Here is a 13653-nt window from a genome sequence, read left to right on the forward strand (position 1 = left end):
ACTAACATTAAACTATACCTTTCACAAATCACTTACCTCACAAAAATCTTTGCTGCTCAAGCTACTGCAATACAGCGAGCGCCACTACTGCCAGCTAAATAAAAGATTCAAACTATGGAAGGCACTAACTACTGATAGGGATAGTTAGCAAATGAAAGATATTAATAGAGAACAAACAATGTATTTACCTTGATTTCATCATATATATAGCAGTTCATGACAAATTACAAAACTCCGCCATCTCTCTCCCCACATCCACCACTACTGGCGGCTCACCTCCAACTGCGCAACGCTACGCGCTGTTCACAGCCAGCTGCCTAACACTGCCAGTATTACAACAATGCAAAGCAGCCACAGACTGCACACAGCACAGCCAGTGATTTTCATACAGAGGTGGCGTTACCAATAAAAAAACCTAAACAGCCTACTTACATACCAAAAACCTTGACTCTATTCAAATAAGTAAATGTTTCCAGTTCAATTAAATAAAGAACTTTATTAATAAATGGGTGCATTTGTGTTGTAGAAAGAAGATACCAATCACCCAGAACAACATCCTCTCCCTTGCTTCCTTGCAGTATAAGACACTGCAGTGACCCGACCGGGCTGTATGTCGTTCCTAGGCGGTTTCCCATACACAGAAGGATAAATATCAGACTGATAACCATGTTCCATCTCAGATACACGGCATGCAGACGTTCAGAAAACGTTCTCATATTTGAACATGAGATTTACTCTATACATAGACATATGGAGTGCGCAGATCCTGTCCCGAGGGGTGTGGTGGTGTCAGGAAGGCAATGAGGCACCAACTGCCACTAACAATTCCAAAGCCTACGTAACAACGCGGACGCCACAAAGGTAGGGGAAAATGTAAGGAAGCTGTACAAGAAAGAGAAGATAAAGAGTCTGAACAATCAGCGGCACAAAATTGTCTATAATTTACTATATGACATACCATCAGCGAATGTTACAATGCATCTAATACGAGTTTAACCCAGCCAAGAAGACATCTATTATTAACTATTCTATAAAGAAACTCTCCTGCTCTCTACATTTGGTCATGTTCATATGTACCTACATTAAGAGTAAATCTAGAGTGTGACATCATCAGTGATAACGGTAACCATGCAGTTGCCTCACGTTTCCAGTTGGATTATAAGGTTTTTTGTAGCAGCATCATATGACTACGACAGAGTGATTTTATTGACTGCCATTGCCTGCAGTGAAACTGTCAAAGACATCAACTACGACATTTTTTTACAATGCTAGCTATAACTGGCTATGTGTTGCAAAGGTCTTGGACACAGCATTGCTCGTCTTGTTACAAGACTGTGGATGTCGCACTCTAGGCATAGTGTTCGATGTCTTGGAGACTTGAAAGTGGATTTAGCACATCAACCATGCGACGAACATGTTGTTTACATGACTGATAAGACTATTCCAAGAAACCAGTATTTTGTAACCACACTACTTACTGCATATCGATGGTTATCTGCAACCACCAGAGACACAACGCATGTATCTGGATGTAGCCGCTAAGATGGGACTGTGAATACAGTGGGACGATGGGTGTAATGTGTGTGGTACCGTGACTTCAGTGTGCCGTTTATACACTCCTGGAAATTGAAATAAGAACACCGTGAATTCATTGTCCCAGGAAGGGGAAACTTTATTGACACATTCCTGGGGTCAGATACATCACATGATCACACTGACAGAACCACAGGCACATAGACACAGGCAACAGAGCATGCACAATGTCGGCACTAGTACAGTGTATATCCACCTTTCGCAGCAATGCAGGCTGCTATTCTCCCATGGAGACGATCGTAGAGATGCTGGATGTAGTCCTGTGGAACGGCTTGCCATGCCATTTCCACCTGGCGCCTCAGTTGGACCAGCGTTCGTGCTGGACGTGCAGACCGCGTGAGACGACGCTTCATCCAGTCCCAAACATGCTCAATGGGGGACAGATCCGGAGATCTTGCTGGCCAGGGTAGTTGACTTACACCTTCTAGAGCACGTTGGGTGCCACGGGATACATGCGGACGTGCATTGTCCTGTTGGAACAGCAAGTTCCCTTGCCGGTCTAGGAATGGTAAAACGATGGGTTCGATGACGGTTTGGATGTACCGTGCACTATTCAGTGTCCCCTCGACGATCACCAGTGGTGTACGACCAGTGTAGGAGATCGCTCCCCACACCATGATGCCGGGTGTTGGCCCTGTGTGCCTCGGTCGTATGCAGTCCTGATTGTGGCGCTCACCTGCACGGCGCCAAACACGCATACGACCATCATTGGCACCAAGGCAGAAGCGACTCTCATCGCTGAAGACGACACGTCTCCATTCGTCCCTCCATTCACGCCTGTCGCGACACCACTGGAGGCGGGCTGCACGATGTTGGGGCGGGAGCGGAAGACGGCCTAACGGTGTGCGGGACCGTAGCCCAGCTTCATGGAGACGGTTGCGAATGGTCCTCGCCGATACCCCAGGAGCAACAGTGTCCCTAATTTGCTGGGAAGTGGCGGTGCGGTCCCCTACGGCACTGCGTAGGATCCTACGGTCTTGGCGTGCATCCGTGCGTCGCTGCGGTCCGGTCCCAGGTCGACGGGCACGTGCACCTTCCGCCGACCACTGGCGACAACATCGATGTACTGTGGAGACCTCACGCCCCACGTGTTGAGCAATTCGGCGGTACGTCCACCCGGCCTCCCGCATGCCCACTATACGCCCTCGCTCAAAGTCCGTCAACTGCACATACGGTTCACGTCCACGCTGTCGCGGCATGCTACCAGTGTTAAAGACTGCGATGGAGCTCCGTATGCCACGGCAAACTGGCTGACACTGACGGCGGCGGTGCACAAATGCTGCGCAGCTAGCGCTATTCGACGGCCAACACCGCGGTTCCTGGTGTGTCCACTGTGCCGTGTGTGTGATCATTGCTTGTACAGCCCTCTCGCAGTGTCCGGAGCAAGTATGGTGGGTCTGAAACACCGGTGTCAATGTGTTCTTTTTTCCATTTCCAGGAGTGTATTAACACTGTCGGCATTATGACACTTCGGTACTTTTTTCAAGCGTTGGCCTGTGCAACTGTTGAAACAAAGCGTAAAGGTAACTGGCGGCCAATGCATCTACGAATCACCTTGCGGCTTGCTATACACCAACGGAGATTGTATATAATTAAGATGCAGAATTCAAATCACCATTAAACTATTTTCAGCCATTTGTGGTGTTGTGTCTAGACCATACAGCCTAGACACAATGAGGTAGCTAGGTGCACGCTAAACTAATGCAGACGGGCTTGAAGTTCTGGAACATGAGACTTATTAATGAATTAGAAGAAAAGTACGTAGATGTTACTTAACTTTTATTCTCTTGTTGGAATACATCTCTTGAATAGTAGTAAGCTATAAGCACTGATACAAATGGCGCCTTGCTAGGTCGTAGCTATGGACTAAGCTGAAGGCTATTCTATCTGTCTCTCGGCAAATGAGAGGAAGGCGTCGTACTTCTGGTCGCAAGCAATGTCGTCCGTACAACTGGGGCGAGGTCTATTCCGTGTCTTGTGACCTGCCATGTGGTGGCGCTAGGTTTGCGATTACACAGTGGCGACACGCGGGTCCGACATGTACTACAGGACCGCGGCCGATTTAAGTTACCACCTAGCAAGTGTGGTGTCTAGCGGTGACACCACATGTGGTCCAATGTGTAATGGACTTCAGCCATATATATTTTCACGCTGTTTTCCCATGTTGTATAATGTCATTCACCCACCAAATTAAGTCGCCAAAGAGATCATTACCTATTTCTTGGAATCCAGCAAAGAATTTGGTTATGTACCCATAATTACATCTTCCGCAACAGTCTGCTCCATAATAAACCTTTTTTCTGTAGGAATTGTTATCATGATCTTTATTTCGTACTGCTATAAATCACAGTTGATAACATACACAGATCGTAAACTTCCGTCACAGCTACTTCAGAAATTAGTTTCGAAATCTCTGCTTAACTCACAGTTGATAGTATACACGGACTGTAAACTTCAGCGGCAAACACGTTAGAAATTAGTTTCGAAAACTCTGCCGGCCGTTGCGGCCGTGCTGTTCTAGGCGCTTCAGTCCAGAACCGCGCTGCTGCTACGGCCACAGGTTCGAATCCTGCCTCGAGCATGGATGTGAGTGATGTCCTTAGGTTAGTTAGGTTTAAGTAGTTCTAAGTCTAGGGGACTGATGAACTCAGATGTTAAGTCCCATAGTGCTTAGAGACATTTGAACCATTTGAAAGCTCTGCTTTATTCGTTTTATCTCCTTTTCGTTGCTGCAGTATGATATTCATTTATGTCCCAAACACTTTGCGCATATTATTTTATTTTATTTTAACGCCATCCTCAGTTGACTTTTCCTGGAAAATATGTTTTACTTATACTAACTTATTGATTCGAAACAGTACACACAAAGCGAAGTTTTTTTACTTATATCTACTTATCGAGTCTAGTCTGTAAGTGTAAGTGATACAACATTGTATTTTTTAGAACAGATCTACTGAAGATGCCTTTAAAATAGTAGGCGAAGCGATCTGTAACGTAACTAAACATATTACAGCAAGAAAATGCGTTTTGAAGACAGAAAAAAATATTTATATACTTATTGCAGAAAATGGCAACACAACAAACTTGTTCTACTTAATTCACCAACAGTACACGAATTCAGCGTTATCTTTTGGTTTATTCCTTTATCTATTCATCCAGCTGATGTCTTCAGCGGCCATAAACACAAAAATTCAGCAAATGGTTCAACGCCATCAGTAGGAAAATTTTCTTTTCGAAGTGTTGATTTCGTATTATATTATTCGCATTGTACGAGTCAATGATTTGCTGGCCCACTCTGAAAATTTCTCCATTCCTTCCTTGTCGAACTTTATGAAGTCTATCTGTGCTACAGACAATTTGTACTACGCCGTTAGCAAAACTAAAATGCTTCATGCAAATTCCATTACGATGTATCCCTTCTCCTTTCTCCCACTTTTACGGACATAAAAATTCGTCTACAGATGCTGAGAAAAATTTTAGCATTCCCTTGCCTTACCTCTCAATCACTTACAAATTTTTCACCACCTTGATGAAGGCGAACTGTACGATTGCACTTATTCCGTGTGCTAATGTTCTTAGAACCAAAGCCTTTTTTAATAAATTACGCCAGTACAGATTCTGTCAAAACTGAATCTAGAGCTTCTTTCAAAATCTTTGAAAGCCAGCTCGCCCCATTTCTTGATTAAAATACAGTGTTTTCTCGATTCAGTTGGTGATAATTTTAGAAAATGTCCTGCACAATGGTGAGGGGATGCTTAGACTTCTACTACTGTCTTTTATCCTGTCTGTTTCCTTTCTTGTAGCGCAGTTACAGTACTGTTTTAGTTTTAGGAAAATGTCTTCCTTCACAGCCATTATTTAGATAACTCTACAGGTTCCTACTGTTCTGAGTAGCCTACAGATTTAACCAATTCTATTAAAATACAGTAAACTAGCATGCAACTTTTTTTTCTTCATACTCCCAATGGCGTTATACATCTCATCTGGCTCTACATCCCGAATATTATTACTTTCATTATTATCTGTAAGTGTCTCTGATTCATCTCTTGAACTGTACCAACATTTACAGAAAACTTCGAAATATTTTACACTTTTTCATTTGTTGCGCATTACTAAACGATTTGTCATCTTAACTAAGTGTGATGTCTACTCAGCATTAGTTTCCGTTTCCTTTTCGTAACACCATTCATACTTCCGATCGTATCCCTTAGCTAATTTTTATTTATTAGTTTTACTTAATTCAGCTTATATAATGATATTCCTCTCAATTTCTCTTTTATAATTCCGTTTTTTTTTCAGTTGAGATTAGCTTTTCTTGTTGTTTCTTCTTGCTCGCATGCGTATCTTTATTATACAATTTGCTCTTTCGTGTACGTTTGTTTAGTTTTCATTTTCTATTACAGGGAATTTGATTCTTAATTTTTATTTGGTAAAGGTACGTATTCTTGGATAAATTCTCATAACAGGCAATTTTTATTTTCTGCTTGGTGAGTTTCCTTCATCCCAGCTTTGTAACTATTTTCCGCTGCCTCTTACTGGTCTGTGAAAACCAGAAATTATGAAAAAGGCTTGAAATGCTCCCCCCCCCCATCTACCCAATTTTATTGTGATCTGATTAAATGTGGTCTGACTAAATGGACGCTGCCGAGAGAAAAAGATTTGATTCGTCATATTCTACCCAAAGAGTGCGTACTTCGCAAACAACAAAATAACGTTTCTGACTTATTAGCCATATTTGAGTTGCTCTAAAAGGCTACTTGTCTCTTGAATTTTAGCTTGTTATAGTCTTCCGGGAATTTTTATGCAGGTAACCCGAAAAGCTTTTCCCGCAAATGCATGTTTAGTGCATAGCTCATCAAATCTGGAAACATAAATCCGTGCGTCTATTCCGCTAAGAATGATTGAAATGCATTGTTTACTTGGAAGCAATTCCCTCCATCGCTTTTAGTCAAGGTATACATTGTGATGTAGCGTTTGAATCTGAGAGCGTTTATTTTGCTCAGGTTTCGAATTTGCTATTTGCTTACGAGGTGGCCACAGGTAGTATCTGGGTGTAGTTATTTAGGATTCCATGCGGTATTCCTCACCGCTCGCTAACATCAATGGAGAAAACTTTTTTTTTCCTACAGGTTGAGTGAAAAAGTTCCGCTTCTTAACTAGCTTCTTATCTGATTGGACTTCATAGAGCATTTGAATTGGTATTTATCGCTAGCGATCGCTACGAAAACGTAAGTAAAGGGGAGGTAAATCGTGTGTTCAGTGATTAATAAATGTTAAGTAAAAGTAATTTTTCGTGTATGCGTACCGTACCTGATTGCATAGAATCCTGGTACTTCCATTCAAGATAGCTAACGTTAACTGGACATTTATTTATATACCCTTAAAACGCTTAATGGTTGATTTTATAATGAACAACTCATATCGTGGAATCTGATGGAATTAATTTTCAGAATAATTTGCAATTATTAGTCTCTGTTATAATACCGAACCTGCATTTTGGAGACGAAATTTCAGTTTGTAAGATTAAATTTATTAGCTGTAAAAGTATAAAGCAACACTTACTTGCATTTCTAGCACCCGGTAGTTAGAGTAGTGATAATCATCCTGGATATCCTGCTTAATAAATTCCTGCTTTATTATAATGACTTTCAATGGAGCTAAGCAACAACTATGTTTTGAAATTTGTAATAAATACCGAATTATGTAATTATGCGTTACAAAAATTTTTTTTAGCTTCCTTAACGTTTGTTATGAAGCAACAGTACCAACCGGTTTAGTGAAGACCATGAGCACTAAAAATATACTTAAAAAATTGAAATCATATATTATTTAAGAACGGAGGTACGCATAAAAAATCATCCGAAGTTGTGCTAAACGAATTCTCTGAAAATTATTTCGGGCAGTTAATTCATGAGACCCGCGAATAGTAAACAGCTATGAAAACACACTTGACTTCTTAGCAACAAATAATCCTGAGTTAATAACAAGCATCAAAACGGATACACATGGTTGTCGTAGCGAGACTGAATATTGTAACCCCCAAATCCTTCAAAAATAAACGAAAAATATACCTACTAAAAAGCAGATAAAAATTCACTTGACGCCTTCCTGAGAGACTATCTCCACTCCTTACAAATTAACAATAGTAAGTGTAGACCAAGAGTGGCTTGAATTCAAAGAAATAGTGTCAGCAGAAATTGAGAGATTTATACCCACTATATTAACAAACGACGAAGCTGACCTTGGTACAAAAAACACGTCAGAACACTGTTGCAGAAAAAACGAAACAAACATACCAAATTTAAGCAGACAAAAATCTCCAATATTCCAGAATGAGATTTTCACTCTGCAGCGGAGTGTGCGCCGATATGAAACTTCCTGGCAGATTAAAACTGTGTGCCCGACCGAGACTCGAACCCGGGACCTTTGCCTTTCGCGGGCAAGTGCTCTACCAACTGAGCTACCGAAGCACGACTCACGCCCGGTACTCACAGCTTTACTTCAGCCAGTACCCCGTCTCCTACCTTCCAAACTTTACAGAAGCTCTCCTGCGAACCTTGCAGAACTCCTGAAAGAAAGGATATTGCGGAGACATGGCTTAGCCACAGCCTGGGGGATGTTTCCAGAATGAGATTTTCACTCTGCAGCGGAGTGTGCGCTGATATGAAACTTCCTGGCAGATTAAAACTGTGTGCCCGACCGAGACTCGAACTCGGGACCTTTGCCTTTCGCGGGCAAGTGCTCTACCAACTGAGCTACCGAAGCACGACTCACGCCCGGTACTCACAGCTTTACTTCTGCCAGTACCCCGTCTCCTACCTTCCAAACTTTACAGAAGCTCTCCTGCGAACCTTGCAGAACTAGCACTCCTGAAAGAAAGGATATTGCGGAGACATGGCTTAGCCACAGCCTGGGGGATGTTTCCAGCTGCAGAGTGAAAATCTCATTCTGGAAACATCCCCCAGGCTGTGGCTAAGCCATGTCTCCGCAATATCCTTTCTTTCAGGAGTGCTAGTTCTGCAAGGTTCGCAGGAGAGCTTCTGTAAAGTTTGGAAGGTAGGAGACGGGGTACTGGCAGAAGTAAAGCTGTGAGTACCGGGCGTGAGTCGTGCTTCGGTAGCTCAGTTGGTAGAGCACTTGCCCGCGAAAGGCAAAGGTCCCGAGTTCGAGTCTCGGTCGGGCACACAGTTTTAATCTGCCAGGAAGTTTCATCTCCAATATTGGTAATCTTTTAAAGAAGCAGAAATTTTAAGCGGTCTTCAATGCTAGATGCTTAAAATAGTTTCCACAACGAAACTTTGTCTCGAAACCCTGCAGAAAAACTAAAAGAGATTCTGATCGTATGTAAAGTATGCTAGCGGCAAGACACAATCAATGCCTTCTCTGCGAGACAGCAATGGAGATATTATCGGAGACAGTGCTACCAAAGCAGAATTACTAAACACAGCCTTCCGAAATTCCTTCACCAAAGAGGAAAAATTGGCAGTTGACCCTAAACAATGAAAAGTGTTACGTCATCCACAAGAGTGCTGAAAGGAATCCATTAAACTTCGGTTACACCATAAAGCAGTCAAATCTAAAGGCCATAAATTCAACTAAATACCTAAGAATTAAATTAAGAACAACTTGAATTGGAAGGAATACATAGAAAATGTTGTGGGGAAGGCTTACCAAAGACTGCGTTTTATTGGCAGGACGCTTAGAAAATGTAACAGATCTACTAAGGAGACTGCCTACACAACACTTGTCCGTCCTGTTTTAAAGTACTGCTGCGCGATGTGGGATCCTTACCAGATAGGATTGACGGAGTACATCGAGAAAGTTCAAAGAATGGCAGCACGTTTTGTATCATCGCGCAATAGGGGAGAGTGTATCAGTTTGGGTGGACATCATTAAAAGAAAGGCGTTGTTAGTGGCGGCGGAATCTTCTCACCAAATTGCAATCACCAACTTTCTCCTCCGAATGCGAAAGTATTTTGTTGACACCGACCCACATAGGGTAAAAGTATCACCATTATAAAATAAGGGAAATCAGAGCTCGCACGGAAAGCTTGTAACCTCCCCACACGAAATAATGAAATGAATTTAAATATGAATAATGATTGTGATGCTAATTTAGTGTAACCTCTCTACAGAAATTCATTCACATTTAACCTCCACACAAAATTTGTTTCCCATTTAATGTAAGCTCGAAACAGAAAAATTCTTAAACCTCATAGTAAAAAAAAATAATAAATTCATTAACCTGGTAAATTTTAGGACGACAGCAGTGCTGCGTCATGCCCCTGTAAGATCATTCTAAATAAAAAAGCAAAAATTCTTACCTCAATAAAAAACGGCGAATATATCTGCTCTTACTTAACATTTTTCCGTCACAGCTCCGTGCAATGCTGGCCTATACATTTGTGATTTGTGAAAGGAAGCAACAGATTTTTTTGAAATGAATGCTTTTTTTAAAAAATTACTTTATATTACAAAAATTATTATTAGGACATTTTTTTAAACATTTGGATGACAGTTCAGATACAGTACTAGATATGCGCGAGGCTGCTTTTTACCTTATACAATAATACTCCACCTCCAGATTCCCGACCAGAGCAGACTGCAGACAAGCGCCGACTACCTCAGACTAGCGACTAGCAACAACTAACTGCTACAGTTACACAGTTCATACTGCCGTCAACACTGCTCTCTGGTCAACGATTCTCACATTGCAGGCAGCGCATAACTCTTACATAACCCTCCACTGGGGGGGGGGGGGGGGGGGGGGGGGCAAAAATTTGGCATCGATGGTGAGTCAATTGGACTTGCCATGAGCAACAAATTTTTCTTAATTAACTAAGTTTACAGTCTCAGAATATATACATATATATAAGTGCAGAACATGAAATAAAATATAGTGCACATGCACTGAGTACAGAACATATCAAGAAATCACAAAATGTATACGCAATGAGTACAAATCATATTAACAAATGACATAAAGTGCACACGCACTGTAGTACAGAACATATCAGGCAATCACAAAATGTATACGCAATGAGTACGAAACATATTAACAAATGACATAAACTGCATAAGAACTGTAGTACAGAACATATCAGGTAATGACAAAATGTATACGCAATGAGTACAAATCATATTAGCAAATGACATAAAGTGCATACGCACTGTAGTATTTTTTTTACCATTTTACAAGAACTAGGATAGGAAAGGGAAGGATTGCATCATGGTTGTAGCACAGTAAGTTGCACGTAGCTGCACTGAAAGTCCATATCTTTCTACAGAAGCACAACACCAGGTGAGAAAATCTGAAGTTCTCTTCCCTGAAGTATTGATCAGTGTAGCCAAGACACTGAAATGTCGTATTAATATTCAATGTTATCATTTTGGTAGTTCATTAGGTACACCAAACAGTGGGACCATAACAACATCTCCATCACTCAAGGTGGTGGACAGCATGTCGTGTCAACACCACGTTCTTGTAAGGTACACCAACGTAGAATTAGTGCAAAAACCAAATATAGTGCTCCATGAGCATGAGGATAGACAGGACAAACGGATATTGCAGTAATTTCTGGTAATTAGGTCAGAAGGTGAAGGACACTAAGTCTTATGCCAGTCATCATTGAGAATTACACTAGTCTATCAACTGATTTGAGTAATTGGTGGCACTCATCGCCTAGTTACTGAACATTTCTGTACTATGTATGAAGTATTACAGAATAATGTTCATAAGTCATCTGATTATAGTGAACATTGGCACTCATTGGCCAGTTACAAACCATTTTTATGCATTATTCAAAAGTGATCATTCAAAACAAGAGTTAATTAATGGCATACTATTTACATAATTCAGCTAGTTATAGTAATCATTGGCACTCATTGGCCAGTTACAAACCATCAGAAGTCTTCCTTCAAAACAGAAGTTAAAGAGTGTAGCATCAAGCTAATAGTATTCATATATATAGCATGTAAGTGACATAATACAAATATAAGAAACAGTGGCATTCATTGGCCAGTTACTAAACATATAGCAAGTATTGAATATTACAAAACATTTTTCATCATTGAAGTGACATACGACACATTTAAAATGTAACACACTGTAACTATTACTCAAGGTCTGTGATTAGAAAACATCATTCAGTATTACTCAGAACTCTCTTAAACTGGTAGCATTATTTGGCACTGGTAATGCATTTTTTTTGTGCTAGCAATGCATTGCGTTGGGATCGATAATTAATTGCTGGGGGATAACAATATTTGCTTTTGACTTATTGCTGCAAATGAGAATAAGTAACGTCATTCGTCATGAGTCAGCTGTAGCAAGGTTATGAAACAAGTAGAGTATATGTGATCACATTCATGAATGACACACACAAATGGGTAAACGAACTGCAACAAATACTTAAATAACTACATAGCATTTCTTAACTAACAGTAAATATATAAACTTCATCATTATTCTCATCTGCAAAGAAAAACTTAAAAGTGGTGCATTTAGTGGCTATATAAAATTTATCACTATCATCACCTGTAAACAAAAACTTCATTATTCATATCACCATAACTTCATTATTATCATCACCTACAAAGAAAAACTTCATTATTCATATTACAATATTCTTCATCACTATTCATCACCATTCATTATCATCTGCAAAAAGACACTTCATTATTCATTATTCATATTACCATTTACTTCATACAACTATTCATAGTATAGAGTTTCTTATTTCTAGCATATTTCATCACTAAAACTAAAATGTGTAGTTCTGTCTGACAGCCTGCATCAATCGCCTCGTATTCTGAAAGAAAAAATTAGTTAAGACAGCTATCATACGATGTGTATAGTATATTCTTGTTAATGCTTGTTAATTCTGATCCATTTACTCTTCGTGACGAGGTATTGCATCTTCTTTCGTTCATTCCGAAGGTGAAATTCCCATTTCATAGTAATCCACTGTGGTTTGTTTAATTTATTTCTTTTACACGTTATTCCTTTCTGAAAATGATGAACAATGATTAATGTCTTGCATTTAAATCATATACCCATTAAATAAAAACTGGTTTCTAGTGATATAATTGAGCATACAGCATAGCATGACAGAAAACGTATATGTCAAAAACATAGACAGTGTGCAGCTGCAAAAATGTACACAGAGTATCACAATGTAGCAGCAAAAAAAAAAAAAAAAAAAATGTAAAATAGTCACGATGTTGAGATATCATAAGGCAAAATGTCAAAGTCAACTGGTGTTTGTTATATCTTAAAGATTTCATAGTGCATACAAACAAAACATGAAAACAATCATATATACATGAAGAATGGAAAATGTGCACGGTCTGATGTGTAACGACAAGAAATGCCTTTCTTTGTTCAGCTTGTATGTTGTGTAGTTGATAGAGGCGAGAGTTGAAGGCTTTAATGGAGAAAGAATTTGATAAAATTAATATGTCACTAGATAGAATTGCATAATTGGTCATAAAATATGTAAGCTTATCTGGAAAAATGTGCACGGTCTGATGTGTAACGACAAGAAAAGCGACCTGCTAACCTTACCTTGCCGGGCACTTGCCAAGAAAAAATATGATAATCATCAGTAAGTAGTCACATAAATATAATTGCATCATTGGTCATATAAAAATCAGGAAATGGCATTACAGTGTGATAAATCATAAAGTATATTCATTTAATAAAGGGTTTGATATTGGAGACATGGTGATTGCCTTTACTTTTTCTGGTTCTCAAAGTTTCGACGTGTACTACATTGGGGTGAAGAATGCTGCGAATTCGATATGGACCTGCGTATAGAAGCTCAAATTTACTACATCTACTCTTTCCTCTGTTAGATAAATAATGTGTGCGTACTAAAATCTTCTGTCCAATGTGAAAGTCACGGCGTGTACAAATCTGTTTTTGCTGTCTTCTCCGGCGCTCTGCGGCACGTTTGATGTTGTTCAGCACAATGTCAATTATTTCATGGTGTCGTAGTCGACGAGATGTAGGAAAGGTTACTAATTCTTTAATTTTGTTAGGTGGTTCAACATTTTTCA

Source organism: Schistocerca nitens, chromosome 9 (assembly GCF_023898315.1).
Source record: "Schistocerca nitens isolate TAMUIC-IGC-003100 chromosome 9, iqSchNite1.1, whole genome shotgun sequence".
In the NCBI taxonomy this organism is placed as follows: Eukaryota; Metazoa; Arthropoda; class Insecta; order Orthoptera; family Acrididae; genus Schistocerca; species Schistocerca nitens.